This window comes from Notamacropus eugenii, chromosome 4 (genome assembly GCF_028372415.1).
Source record: "Notamacropus eugenii isolate mMacEug1 chromosome 4, mMacEug1.pri_v2, whole genome shotgun sequence".
In the NCBI taxonomy this organism is placed as follows: domain Eukaryota; kingdom Metazoa; phylum Chordata; class Mammalia; order Diprotodontia; family Macropodidae; genus Notamacropus; species Notamacropus eugenii.
This window is the reverse complement of record NC_092875.1, coordinates 237,949,005-237,964,824: the sequence shown is the minus strand read 5'-3', so window position 1 is coordinate 237,964,824 and position 15,820 is coordinate 237,949,005. Positions and strand designations below refer to the sequence as shown.

At 40.8% G+C, this 15,820-nt stretch overlaps 1 pseudogene; it reads right to left on the bottom strand.

Moving 5' to 3' along the window:
• Positions 1 to 1,410: 1,410 nt before the first annotated feature.
• LOC140498374 (small ribosomal subunit protein uS2-like) lies at positions 1,411 to 2,285 on the bottom strand (annotated as a pseudogene).
• Positions 2,286 to 15,820: the final 13,535 nt, after the last annotated feature.

Genomic DNA, 15,820 nt, shown 5'->3' with positions numbered 1-15,820 from the left:
AGGGATCCTCTGTCTCTCTTTTCAGATGCGCCAAAGGTAAGGTCAAGGGCATTTTTTTCAGGAGAATTTATTTTAGTGCGAAAGTGAATATGTGTTATTAGTACCTGGCCACAAGCGCTTTTCACAATAATTGCAAAGAGAGTTTATTAGGCGTTTAGGATTCCAGGCTTTGTTGATGTTACTGTTTGCCAGTTTGGTATAAAGGAACCAAATGAGAAAAATATCAACAACAAGGGCATTCTAATCATCAAGAAACTTGTCATCTGTTTGAAATTTCATTTAAGAGTAATTTGTTCCCCATTCTTCGGGCAAATAGATGAAAAGCATACAGACAATGTTAGACATTGTACTAAAAATCATTTGCTAAAGGTTATAAAAGGGCTAAAAGAATTCAAATGGTGAAACTTCCCAGAATGCAATTATGTCACCAAGTCTTATTTGTGTCATTATTTCTTGCTTCCAAAGAAAGAAAGAAAGAACTTAGTGTACACCACTGTAGGTACTCGAGCTGTAATTTTTGCAATGAAATATCATGAACTGTGTCATGGTATAGAGGCATTTAATTAGAGCAATTTAACACATTGTAACTCACCAATGATTTTGCATTCAGTATTTTGAAACAGCTGAGCTTTGAAAATGGAAAGATTTGTTCACCACTAAATATCAATGGGCCTCTGCAGCTGTGCGGCTCCTCATATCTGGCTTTGCATATGTAGCGTAATGACTCTTTAGGAACTCAAAAAACTATGGGAACAGTAATAGAGAGAAAACCCAACTAACAAGTGGTCTAAATCATCCTTGAAAATAAGCATCAGCTTTCATATGCTAGACTTAAAGAAAAGAAGCCAGTAGTCCTGATGGAAAACGGGTAGTGGACCAGAAAATCATTTAATGCATCCCCATTTATTCCTTTTTTTGTTTAGGTTTCAAGAGTAGTCCTTTCTAAATTACTATATTTCTTTTTTTTAAAAAAAAACCTTATTTTTATTAATATTTTATTGCATTGGGCCTAGAGTTGAGAAGACTTGAATTCAAATGTGATCTCAGACAGTAGCTGTGTGACCATGGGCAAGTCCTTTAACCTCTGTTTACCTCAGTTTCCTGATTGGTAAAAGGAGGATAATAGTAGTACCTACCTCCCAGGGTTGTTGTGAGGATCAAATAAGATAATATTTGTAAAGCACTTAGCACAGTGCCTGGCGCAAAAGTAAATACTGCATAAAATGGTGTTGATCATTATTTTTTTATGTTACCCAAGTTTCCTAAAAAATCCCTTTCCCTTTCTGGCCCAACCATCTCACTACCTTTTCCTGCCCTACCATTTATATTTCTTTTTTTTTTTTTTTTTGTAAGAAACCAATGTTTATTTTCCATCAGCATTTTTTCCAATTAGACCACCTGGGGTAAAACTTAAGACCACCCTGTGGTAGTTCCTACCCACTCAGTGGCCTGAGCAGTAGGAGCCGCAGACCAGTCCTCAGTACCTGGCTGAGCCCTCCAATCTTCAGTAGGGAACTGCTGAATGGGCACAGAAGGCACCTGTACTCCCTCAGACTAATCAGCCACTTCAAGCTGAGTAGCAGTGAACTCTGGGGCAGGTGCAGTCCATTCACTCTGAAACTCCTCCTTTGTCACTGCCTTCTCAGCTGCCGCCTGCTCTTCCTTTTCAATCTCCTCTGGATCCCTGTAGAAGTAAAGATCAGGCATAACCTCCCATGGGTGTTCACGGAAGATGGTGCCACGCACATGTAGGACTTCACGGGCCATCATCCACCACATCAGACCCACTGAGTGAGCTCCCTTGTTGTTACATAGAATGGCAATGTCCACATAGCGCAGTAGGGAGTCTGTGTTGCACAGTGCAATGGTTGGAAGGTTAACATAGGATGCTTCAATCAGAGGCTGATGATCTGCCCCAGGATCAGTGACCACCAAGAGGCAGCTACCTGGATCTGGTTAGTGAAAGTGCCTGATGTGAAGCATCCAGCAATAGGTGTAGCGCCAGTGGCAGCAGCACATTTCAGAACAGCCCACTGGCCTGTGTTCCTGGATGAGAGGACACTAGCATCAGCTGGGTTTTCAATGGCAACAATTGCATGAGCTGCCAGCAGAAGCTTTTCCCAAGTTCTCTTCAAGTTAATGATGCAGATGCCATCGCTCTTTCTTTTGTAGATGTACTGTTCCATCTGGAAGTCCAAGTTGGTGTCACCCAAATGAGTTCCTGCAGCAAGGAATTTGAGGACATCCTCCTCCTTCATCTGCAAGACATCTAGGGCTCCGGACATTGTGAAAGTTTCCCACCATTTATATTTCTTGAAAAAAGAAAAGAGCAGCTTAAAATTACATCAAAAATGTTTTATTGCATATTCAATATTCCACATCCCTAGTCCCTTACCTCTGGGGAAAAAAAAGATGGGGGAGGATTAGGTACATTTTCTCTGCTCTTTTCTAGCACTAAGCTTGGCCATAATTACATCATTTTTTATGTCTGCTTACACTGTTGTGGTCATTTTGTATATTGTTCTTCTTGTTCTGCTTACTTCACTCTGCTTCGGTTCATGTCTTCCCTCTCTGAAAGTATCATTTTTATCATTTCATGGGAGGCAGCAACATTTCACTACCTTCATATCCCATGATTTATTTACTGTTCCCCCAATCAGTGGCTTCTGCTTTGTTTCTAGTTATTTGCTACCACAAAAAGTGCTGGTATAAATATTTTTAGTATATATTGGTCCTTATCTTTCTACAGTGCTGACCATGACTCCTTTCATCATCTTTTCTTTTTCCTTGGCTTCTGTGATACCACACTCTGAAGTTTCCCTTCCCATCTCTCTAAGGCTTCTTCTCTTTCATCTTTGAATCTTTGGGACTCTTGTCTTCTCTTTCCTTCGACCATCTTTCATATTGATATCAGATCAATCTTCCTAATGCATAGCTACAAACATCTACTTCTATGGTTGGAATCTTTCAAAGACTCCTTTTTGCCTACTCAATAAGATCCATTTGCCCTACTAGACTATAGACTCCTTGAGATCAATGACCTTTATCTTTTTTATCCTGTTATGTTCTTCTGGGAGACCTATGATCCTTAGGCTGTCTCTGAGCATTCTGTATATGAGTTTGGTATATTTTGCTTGGATAGTAAGTGTATCTTCTTTTAATGTAATTTTTTGTTTATTTCTATTCTTCTAGATTATCCTTCACTTCTGTGTAAAGAACACATTACCAATTAATTGTTCTCTCTTTTGTTTCTTTGGTGAGGCTTGCCTCTGTAAATTCCAGTTTTATCATTCTGCTCATTATTTTTGTTGTTCAGGCTATAAATCCCGTTCTTATCCTTAAAAATTCTTCTTTGGACTACTCAGGGACAGTGTGCTGTGTGTCTGTGTTCTCCTCAAATTCTATAGGGTCCTCTACCTCAACAAGTATTAGATCATTTTCCTTTGTTTTGCAGTGTTTATTTACAATTTCATTTACTAGATCTGGAGAGCACATTTCTTCCTGTTGTTACTGTTTTTTCTCTCAACTTACCTGTTTACGTTCAAGGTCTTTGAGTTTTCTTTTTTCTGAACTCTCTGGTAATTTCAGCCTCTCTACCCATTTGTTTTCCCTATCATTCACTTTCTGACTCCCTCCCCTTTGATTGGGGGGATGGAATCTGGATCTCAAAACATCTCAGCATCCTCTCACACTTGATAATTTACAGTTTTCCAGTCTAAATTCTGACCCAACTGAATTTTGAGTGGTCAGAATTGGTCCTAAGTGGATACTGCTCTATCCCTCAGGTTTTGTGGAGTGCTGCACACTGCTACATTGGTAGTTCAGAGCTATGCAGTGATGGTGCTACATGGTTGTTTACTGCAAGCTCTGCTTGTACTACATGCAGAATTGTTTGCCTTAGTACTGAGAGCTCACAGCTCTGCAATGCTGATGCTGTAGTACTGGTGTTGTGGTCCCTGGAAAGATTTTGCTTCTTAGAGGCTGTGGCTACCTGGCTGTCTGTGATAGCCAGGGTACATTTCTGCAGCCTGGAGATGCAATCTCCAAGGCGCTGGAGGGAAGAACGGCTACTGGTGGGCAAAGGTGGGGTTTGTTGTAAGCCTTTGTAGTGTCTGCTGGTGGCGTGGAAGTATAATGTTAATAGAATAGGAAGATCTTCCTCACCCATTAATAGGCCTCACACATGGAGCCTGTGATCACATAGAGCCTGAGGTCATGGAGCTCAGACTGGGAGGAGCTTGCCCAAGCAGGAAAGAGAGAGAGAGAGAGAGAGAGAGAGAGAGAGAGAGAGAGAGAGAGAGAGAGAGCACAAGCAGAGAGTGAGAACAGGCAGAGCAGAGAGAGAGAGAAGCAAGCTGTGAGTGGGTGGAGGGAGGAATTTGTCTAGGGGAACTTGTTTTTTCGGGGAGACCTGACAGAAAGAAGACTTAAAATGTCAGCAGTCCCTGGATTAGTGATAAGTACCCTGTTAAATCTTACCTCCTGGTATTCTATGATGTCTCCAATAAATATGTTGGTTTTTCCTTTGAGGAAGAGAGCTCATTGTACTTTGTGAATTTGCCCTGGAAATATACATGCATATTCATAGCAGCTGCTATGGGTCTCACACTGGCATTACAGGAAGGTGGGGGATGGCTACTATATGAGCTGTTCAGGATCAGTAATCATCAATTCCTGGACTTGACTGTTTTTTTAATCTTCTTTTGGATTTTGGGTGTCTTAGACCATGAGGACAGCTGATGTTGCCTCATCTTTGGTGCATAATTTCTGTTTTAGAGAGATTCAAGAAGTCGTGGGATCCAGAGAAAATGTCTAGCTCTCCACCTTGTGCCTCACATGACCCAGAAGTCCAAGACAAACCTTTTTCTAAAACTTGACCTTTATCTTTTTACACTATATCTCTGTGGTGTCTAGCACAATACCATGCACTTGACTAGAGTTTAATTTTTGTTGAACTTAAATCAATGTAAGTAGGGTATTTGTAGAATAATTTCATTCATATGTTCATTCAATAAACATTCATTAAGTGCCAAGTATGTTCCAGATACCTTGCCAGACACTGAGAAAGAAAGATAAAAACAAAACAGTCCTTGTCTTCAAGAAGTTTACATTCCTTTAAGGGAAGCAAGCATATAGCAAAGTAAATGGAAAATAGATACAAAAGAGATGGGGAGTAAGAAATGGGCATTGCTGTTACAGACTCAATAATCTGAAAGATATTTAGAAAATATCTCATCCAAGCTATACTTGGTCAAGACTCCTCCCTACAAAAGTCCTTCACAAGGGGCAGTTTAGCCTCTGCTGGAAGATCTCAGTGACATGATACCTCCACTGGCTCTAAGACATCATGAAATAAAAAATGATCTTTGGTATGCTATGCTATGGTATGAAGTGAGGCAGGAAGACCAAACTTGTTTCACAATAACTCCCTCCATTCCTCCTGGTACTGTAATTCTAATCACAAATGTAGAATCTTCAAGCTGAAAGGAATTGCAAAAGCAAACTAGTCCAACCTGTCATTTTATAGACTAGGATAAGAATCAAAAAGAGGAGTGATTTAGCTAAGGTTACATAGGTAGTAAGCACCAGAGGCAGAATTTGAATTCAGATCCTCCCATTCCAAATTCATGCTTTTTCCACTGAATCACAATGGGTATCTGTATCTGATTGGTAGAATTCAACATCCCAATGGGATTTTGGATGGATTAGGACAAGCCCTCCATTCAGAAACCCTTCTCTCTCTCTCTCTCTTTCTCTCTCTCTCTTTTTCCTTGTCTCTGTCTCTATCTTTCCCTCTCACTATTTCTGTCTCTCTCTCTGTCTATCTTCCCTTCTTCCCCATTATTCTCCTACATTATCTTTTAATAATGTCCAGTAGCTAAATATTCATTATGTTTAGTCTCTTTTACTGCTACTTTGGGCAAATCACTTGACTTCCCTAAGCCTCAGGTACTTTGTCTCTAAAATGAAGGAACTGGAATTTAATGACTTTTAAAGTCCTTTCTAGTTCTATTATCCTAATATATTATTTTTTCCTATGAGCTTCTTTTTCCCATTACCTACCCCATCTTCAGAATGTTGACTCTGGATCTCTTGCAATGCTCTATCCTTTGCTAACCCTCTCACTCTTGAGAGTTCCCTTTAAATTAAAGTCAGTCTTTTCTAAGAAAGAGAGAGATGAATGAAGGGAGGTATGAAAACCTGGCCTATTTCTGGTTGAGAAGGAAGGCATTTAGTTCCTTCCACAGACCATTAATATTTCATTTTTCAGAAGAAAATTGAACTGCACTTCTATATGAGTTAGCCATCCTCTTCCTTCCCTTTTCCTGGTGGAGAATGATGATAATGTAGAATGATACTCCGGCACCCTGGAATGAACCAGAGCATTGCCAACATCTTCACATTTTAATGTGACAGAAATTCTGAGGAATTAAGAAACAGGTGAAAACAGACTATTCGGGTATTCACTCATTTTGTTTTGTGATTTCTTGGTTTCTCATAAAGTCATTGGCCTCCATCTGTTCCATTCTAATTTTGAAAGAATTATTTTCTTCAGTGAGCTTTTGAATCTCCTTTTCTATCTGGCTAATTCTGCTTTTGAAAGCATTCTTCTCCTCATTGGCTTTTTGAACCTCTTTTGCCAATTGAGTTAGCCTATTTTTCAAGGTGTTATTTTCTTCAGCATTTTTTTGGGTCTCCTTTAGCAGGGTGTTTACTTGTTTTTCATGCTTTTCCTGCATCTCTCTCATTTCTCTTCCCAGTTTTTCCTCCACCTCTCTAACTTGATTTTCAAAATCCTTTTTGAGCTCTTCCATGGCCTGAGCCCATTGGATGGGCTGGGATACAGAAGCCTTGACTTCTGTGCCTTTCCCTGATGGTAACCATTGTTCTTCCTCATCAGAAAGGAAGGGAGGAAATGCCTGTTCACCAAGAAAGTAACCTTCTATAGTCTTATTTTTTTTCCCTTTTCTGGGCATTTTCCCAGCCAGTGACTTGACTTCTGAGAGTCCTCTTCACACCCACTTGGCCTCCAGATCCACCCAGCCAGCACTTGGGGTCTGAGATTCAAATGCTGCTTCCCAGCCTCAGGGCTTTTGGAGGGGGCATTCAGTGTGAGATTAAGTTCAGGTGCTCAGGTGGGGGCAGGGCCACCTCACGGAGCTCATTTCCCTCAGGGGGTTTATGCAGAGACCTTCAACAATGGATCCAGGCTCCTGCCTGCTTGGGGAGCCCTGGTCTGCTCCCGCCTCTGCTGCTGCCTCCTGAGGGGGCCTGAGTTATGGGGGCACTCCGCTCCCCTCTCAGCAAGCCGAGAAGACCCTCTCACCAACCTTTGGGGCCAGTGGGTGGAGGGACCCGCGCAGCCGCTGAAGATTCTGTCCCTGAAGCCTGCTCAGATCCACTCCTCTCGGTGCTGCACGGCGAACGCAGGGCTGGATGGACTTTTCGTGTCAGGTCTTCAGGTCCCTCTGGAACAGAAATCTCCTCTGCTCTGTTGTTCTGTGGCTTCTGCTGCTCCAGAATTTGTTGGGAGTTCTTTTTTACAGATATCTTGTGGGCTGTGGGTTCAGAGCTAGCATATGTGTGTCTTTCTACTCTGCCATCTTGGCTCCGCTCCCGCCCCCCCCCCCCCCCCCCGTATTCACTCATTTTGGCAAAACTGAGGCATTGGTTCTTAGGCATTGTTTGGGTTCACGTACTGATAATTTTTAAAAATTATAACAAATAATGGAATCCCATGTGTTTGCCACATAAAATTGTGAGAGAAAAGCCCAAGACATATTGCAAGATGAAGTGTTTCTCTAGCAAGCCCCACATGAGAGAAATACACAGATTAAGCTCCCATTTTTTGGCACAGAAGACTTCGATCCTGTAACCTTCATACATATTTAACTTGAGTTTACTTTAATTGATTACAAAATATCTTCAACCCCATTTAACTTGCCTCTGTTGTGCCAAGAACATAAAATGAGAGTTGAGACTGGAAGCAAGGTGACTGTAAAATGGGTTTTTAAAAAAGCTGGAAGAGTGTAATATTCATTCTAGTTATGGTTATCAAAGAAGCATCTGGAACACTGTAATAGTTATTATTTATCATGTGGAAGGCACAAGAGGGATATACCTACCTAGCAGTAGTGCCATGATTTTGTGGTCTAGTAAAAGAGTTTCTAGGAAGTTGTAACTCCCTCTTAATTCACCTCACCCTTATATGTGTTACATTACTCCTTCCCAGCCATTCCCTTGCATCCTCCCCTATGGAGAAATTGTTTTCCTTTCAAATGTGCCTCAGAAAAAAAACGGCAGCTCAAGTGGCCAAGGCCTCACTTCTTACAATGGTACCAGTTAATCACAGCATCCCTCAGCAAAAGCTGTTGACTTGTTTGTGTAGAAACAACAGGATCTCTCTCTCTCTCTCTCTCTCTCTCTCTCTCTCTCTATTTCTCTATGTTCTAGAAAATTATTTTTTAAAGTGAATCAATAATCCTCTTTCATTTGCTCTGACCCCCCAGCAAGGAACTGTCCTGGCAAAATATGCTGCAGTTGTAAAATTGATCCTATTCTGTCCTCCACCAACATTGCCCTGTTTTCTCTTTGTACTGAATTTTGGGTAATCACACACACACACACACGCACATGCACACACACACATCAGCAAGGTGATGGTTAAGTACATTTATCATAGTTAAATGACAAATAGAAAGGCAAATACACTTTTCAGAAATGGAAATTGGGGGAAAGGGTAAACACTTCTGAGAAAGAAATGGGAGGAAAAAAAAGGGAGGTGGGAAGAGAGGTTTCCCCAGTCCTGTTCTGAGCCATTAAGAACAGTTCCAACAATCCCACATCAACCCCATTTCTCTTGTGCATACTTGGGTCACACTATCCCTGTCTTATTGACAAGTGTTGAGGAGCTTGTCAATGACAGTATACCTTCATGGTCCACTGAACTATTTTCTTTCCCCTCTCCCTCTTACCAATCTCTTTCCTCTTTCAAACTTCTCTTTTTCTATTGAAAGTGTCCCAGGTTCATAACTTTGGAATTATCAACTCCTCACTATCTCTCATACCCTATTTATCTGATCAGTTGCCAAATCTTGACATTTTTACCTCTACCACATCTCTTCCATCCGACCCTCCTCTCTACTCATATGGCAACTACCTTATTTCAAGATCACATTGCCACTTCACTAAATTATTAAAATAGCCTCCTAACTGGTCTCCTTGTCTCAAGTCTCCCTCTACTCCAATCCATCTGAGATGTGGTTGCAAAGAAGTTTTCTTAAGTGCAGATCAGACTATGTCACTCAAAAACTCCTAGCTCTGCCTATTACCTTTAAGGATAAAATCGCAACTCCATTATCTAGCTTTTGAATTCTTTATAATCTGGCCTCAATCTTCCAACCTCATTGAACATTAATCTCTTGCCTGCACTCTGTGACCCACCAAACTGGCCTCCTTTCCTCTCATATAACATTCCATCTCTCTTCTCCATGTTTTTTCTTTGACTGTTCCCCATGCCTTGAATGCACTCCCTCATCTCTTCTGTCTTATGGGATGGATACCTCTTGTCCTTCCAGGCACACACAGCTGAAGCTTCCCCTTTCTACATTCTTGATTACTTTACTTCTGCTAGAGCCATCCCTTCCAAACTGCTTCGTATTTGACTACTCAATATGTATTTACACTATTCTGTATATACTTATATAAATATTTGTTATCTCCTCCATTAAAATACAAGGTTTTGGGAAAAGAAATAGTTTCAATCTTTGAATCAATTTCTCAGCCCTAGCACAGTGACTGGAACATAGTAGGTGCTTATTAAATGCGATGATATTATCATAGTCAGTTTTTTTTAAGACCTTAGAGAAAACACCAAGTTATTTATGACTACTACTATCACTACTACTAGATGACATCTTCTATAATGAAGAACTCCAAAATGCCTCTATTGAACCATAATCTGCTGTTATTCCATCTCTCATCACTAGGTTTTTGTGACTTTGCTGTCTCTTGGCTCTCCTCCTACCTGTCTCTGACTGTTCCTTCTCAATCTGCTGTGCTGAATCATTCATATTCTGCTCTGCAATTGTGGGTATACCTCAAGGCATCATCCTGGACCTTCTTATTTTTTTCTATCCTCTTTCTCTCTTAGGTACCTCATAAGCTCTTATAGGTTCAGTTATGGTCTCTAAGCAGACAACTATTTGACCTATGTATTCAAACCTCATCTGTCTTCTGAGTTCCAGTCCAAACATGTCCAAGATAGAAGTCATTAAATTTTGCCTAAAATTCATATTTTTCTAACATTTCTATTTCTGTTGAGTGTACTACCATTCTTTTAGTCATCCAGATTCAAAATCTTGAAGTCATTCTGAACTTTTCCTTTCCTTCACGCCCATATTTAATGAGTTGCAAAATTTTATTGAGTCCAACTTCACATCTCTCTCTCATTCATTCCCTTGGCCACTATCTTAGTTCAGACCACATCTGCTCTTTACTAGACTTCCAACTATTCTCTCTGCCTTAAGTTTCTCTCCTCTCCAAATGATCTTCCACATAGCTGCCCAATTGAGAATTCCTAAGAATCCCTTTGACCAGTCAAAAATGAGTCAGGCAACAAACATGTTAAAGTGCCTACCAGGCACCAAATCCTGTGCTCACAAAGCTACAGTTGTTCAGTACAGTTGTACAGTTGTTACAGTTTTTCGGTTGTGTCTGACTCTTTGTGGGTTTTCTTTGACTGTTCCCCATGCCTAGAATGCACTCCCTCATCTCTTCTATCTTATGGGATACCTCTTGTCCTTCCAGGCACATACAGCTGACTCGTTTGGGGTTTTCTTTGCAAAGATATCGGAGTGGATTGCCATTTCCTTTTCCAGCTCATTTTGCAGATGAGGAAACTGAGGCAAATCCTTCCCAGGATCACACAGCTAGTAAGTGTCGGAGACTGGATTTGAAATCAGGAAGATGAGCTTTCTTGACTTCAAGCCTGGCACTCTATCAATTGTGCCATCTAATTGCCTTTAGAATAAATTATAGTCTCCTCTGTTTGGTGTTTAAAACCTTCACAGTCTGGCCTGTCAATTGGACCAAACCAACCTCTAACATGTGGATGGCTGGAATCAGACTGAGCAGGTTAGAGACAGGAGACTCAGGATACAAATAGAAGTTTAATTTCAAAGTGACGGAAATGATTGCAAGCAAGGAGAGAAATTAGACACATGTGTCAGGGTGCTGCCCCTAGTGGAGGAGACCCAAGGCGGTTTGGCAAGATCTCAACCCTAATACCAATAACTGTGTAGTGAGCTGTAGCCCTGATGACAGGTAACAGCAACAGTGAGACAAGTTGGATTCATAGCAGGCCTTCATGACCAGAACATGGGTATTTTTCTGGTGCTTGTCTGAGTTCAGAGCACACCCGGTGCTGGTCAAGGCAATACAATGATTATGTGGTTTTGCCAGAGGATGAGCTCATCCAGTGGAAGAGCACAAAGGATTGCTGTTATGCCAAGCTTAGGGCACAGCTTGTTTGCCAGGCCTTACCTCTGAAAAACAAGGTGTCTCCTTTAATCTCAGCAGGCTCATTCACAGCTCCACATTTTTTTTTAATAAGAAGGAAAGAAATAAGTATTTATTAAGTGCCTACTGTTTGCCTACACTATGCTAAGCATTGCACGGTCTGATCCTCACAAGAGCATATATCATTCACCTTCATATACTCTATGATCCAGTCAAATTCGACTCTTTGTTAGCTTTCATATAAAACAATCTATCTTCTACCTCTGTGCTCCTGTACAGGCTGTTCTCTGTGGCTGGAATGCATTCTTCTCTTGTCTCTGTTTTACATAATCTCTAGCTTCCTTCAAAGTTTAGCTCCAATGGCACTTCCTACATGAGACCTTTCCTGATCCTCTCCCCCGCACCAACAGTTTATTTTATTTGAATGTATTTTGAATTTACTTCCATGTGTACTTGCCTTTGACATTTATATGTGTGCCTTCTCTTACATGCATTGATTGTGGGACTCTGATGTACTTTGCCACTGTTTCTCAGCTGTTCTCTCTCCCAGCAGCTTCCTTAGTACCTGGGGCGTCCTCATCCCTCAGCCTAATTGGCTCCCTTTTCCCAGTGATAAGTTCCTCCTGGAGTCTTCATTTTGGAGAGAGGCCCAAGTCAATCATGCTTCATTGCTGAATTTTTTTCTATTGTGTCCAACTTATTGCAACCCCATTTGGGGCTTTCTTGGTAAAGATACTGGAGTGATTTGCCATTTCCTTCTCCAGCTCATTTTACAGATGAGGAAACTGAGACAAACAAGGCTAAATGACTTTCCCAGAGTCACACAGCTTGCTGAAGCTATGTTTCATTGCTCTCCTAACTCTCCTTCTGACTATCCAAACTTTGCCACCACCCTCTTTCAAAGATACCTTCCCCCCTACTTGTTCCGTAAACTTGAGATCAGGGACTATTTAATTTTTGTCTCTCTATCCCAGCATATACCACAGTGCCTGGTAAATAGTAAGCTCTTCATAAATCCTTGCTTATTGATTACAATTTGTATCCTCTTCAGCACTTAACATAGTGGTCTGCATATAGTAGGTGCTTAATATAGTTGTGTTGATTTGCTGACTTGTTGAGATGTGACTTTGTTCCATGCTAATTCTTATTCCTCCCTTACAATAAATAACTGGCCAAAGTCTGCTATTACCCTTTCCCCCACTTCTGATCAATAGGCCATCCATATTTTATTGGCATCTTCTTCTGCAAGATGAATTTTTCCCAAACTGCTACACTGATTTTCTTCTGAATTTTATTTTAGACTTTCTGTTTCTTAAAGGAGTTTCCTTAAATGAGTAAGCTAAGACTTTATGAACATTTTAAATTATTTAGAGATAAAACATATTTAAACCAGTCACAATGATATCCTTTGCTATGCTTCATCAGTCATCCAAAGCCCTAGCTTCAACAAAGTACTGTGCTGATTACAAGAAACCAGCTCCTTCCTTTTAGAAACTTCAAATTTATTGTTCTAATTGTCAAGGTTGCTCCACGATATAGTTGGTCTTGTTCTTAGAATCCAGACCTCATGAGTTCTCAGACTTCTGGAGTAGAACAAATGATTTGGAGCTAGATGTTACTAAGAGAACTAAAAAGTTGCTTAGACCAACTCTTTTAGTCATCATTTTGGTGATTAATCATGTCCAATTCTTTGTGATCCTAGTTGGAATTTTCTTGGCAAAGATACTGGAATGGTGTTGCATTTTCTTCTCCAGTTCATTTTACAGATGAGGAAACTGAGGTAAACAAGATTAAGTGACTTGTCTAGGATCATACAGCTAGTAAGTGTCTGAGGCCACATTTGAACTCAGGTCCTCCTGACTTCAGCCTCGGCACTCTATCCATGGTACTACCTAGGTGCCCCTAGTCTAACTCAACCCTGCCCCAATTTTGAAAATAAGAAAACTGATGCTGAGAGAAGTTGGGGCTTGCCTCTAATCATTTAGGAAGCAAATAGTAGGTGTATTTCAAACCTATGTCCTTAGACTCCAAATCTGGAACTCTATCCATTATGCCATGCTGCCTCTTAACTGGAAAGTAGTCAAACACAACAAAACAAAAAACTCCAGAATTATAGATTTGAAGACATCTTCTAGTCTAATATATTATTTAAAAATAATGGAACTGAAGCCCAGATATCTACTCCCCAAGTTCATATGGGTAAGTTAGCATGGCTATAATACAAACTCAAGTCTTTTTTTCTGCAAATCCTCTCTTATGGCAACAAACTATCCCCTAGCAATATCTGCCACTAGTTGAATATAGCTGCAGTACAAGAAGCTCTAGCAGCAGGGGGAACCTGGAATCATTTGAAGTCTGGGCAAAAGATCAAAGGCAGCCAAGGAAGGGGTGCAGATTGTCCCTAAACATTAGGACTGAAAAGATCATTGAAATGAATGAGTTCATTTGGAAATTATTCCTTTTGAATGAGTTTGGTACTGCTTTGGACAGGATCATGGATCTAGAGATGGAAGGGACCTTAATGACCCTTTTTTATAGATGAGAAAACTGAGGCTACAGGCAGTTGACTTGTCCAAAGTCACAGGGGACCCATGTCTGGTCCTTGGAGCCATACCTGACATTCCACTATTCCTATCTGTCTGGATCTCATTGTTCCCAAATAGAGATTCTCCAACACATTTCTTGCCTCTGATCGCTTTTTGCTAGTGATCTAATGATAAATAGGATCTACCACTTTTTTCTGAGCTATCGCCTCTGAACCTGTCATCCTGACTTCACCCTACTCATCTGGAGCTTTTAGTCACAGACCACTCTCCCTAACTATCTCTTCCCTTGGACTTGCCCTGAGGATGAGTCAGGAGAAATAATTCTAGTGATCAGAAAGAAAAAAAACAACAGCTCAAGACATCCAAAGACCCAACAATTATACTGAATATACACATGGAGGAGGGAAAGGAGTCCTGGGTTTGGGATCCAAGGACCTCATTTCATAGCCTAGCTTTGCTACTTAAGATTTTTCTGGTTTTAGAGAAGTCACAGTCTCTGAGTTTTAGCTTCATCATCTGTAAAATGAGAAGCTTGGACTAGATCATGTCTAAAGATCCTTTCAGCTCTAAATCCCCTGTGATTGATCAGCTTGTCAAATTGTTGTTAGTCATGTCAATAAAAGGCAAAGCTGAGGGGAGGAGCAATGACAAAGAAATGGAGACTAGAATGACTCTGAAACCTGGAATGTGGAGCTGGAGAAGGGCAATAGAAATCTTTGTTGTGCCTTGAAAGTCCTTGGACTCATAAGGCACCTTTACTGAGGGTATATAAGAGAGGCAAAGAGCTACTTGAGCTTATACTCAAATGTCCTCTCCAAACATCAATGTGCTGAGAGAGAGAGAGAGAGAGAGAGAGAAAGAGAGAGAGAGAGAGAGAGAGAGAGAGAGAATCATTGCTCTGGGGGTGGGGCATTCACAACAATAACAAAAAAGTCAAGTCAAAGGGCTGGGGACTGGACCTGTATTTTCACTGATATAAGTAACTCCCAGGTGAGGAAATTCCCTTTATCAATGCAGGTCAGCACCTTCTCTGCAACTTACAGTCCTAAAGAGCTGCCTGGAAGTGTTAAATGACTTGCCCAGGGTCCCACAGCCAGTATGTATCACAAGCAAGACTTAAAAACAGGTTTTTCTGCCTCTGAGGCAGGATCTCTATCCTCTACACTAGTGGGATCAAACTCAAAAAGAAATGGATCCCTGTGGGCTACATATTGACCTAGAAAACTACAAGTTCACATTATCTATGTTGTATGGTATTTTATTTATTTTGTTCAACATATCCCAATTACATTTGAATCACTTTTGAGCTGCACTTGGGAATTTTGCTGGCTGACTGAGGTCGCAGGGGCTGCAAGTTTGACACCTCTGCACCACAACATCTCAAGCAGAATTATTACACAGCAAAACATTCTTATCAATGCACCAGTATCTACACCAATATCAGATACTGCTACGAGGATGGAGTGTTGTAGAAGTTATACAGATTAAAGACTTTCTACAATGAAAGATGGAACAAGCATACAAAATTTGTTCTTAAAGGAAAAAAGGACATTTGTATGTAATTTGAAAAGGAAGAATGCAAAAAAATCTAGAGCGATTAGAACATCATTGGTTCTTCCTTGGTTTAGAGCTGAACTAATACGATCATCAGTGTCTAGACTGAAACGGTCCTTAGAGGTCATCTAGTCCAGGGGTGGGGATCCTGCAGCCTTGAGGCCATATGTGGCCTTCTAGGTCCTTGGGTGCAGCCTTTT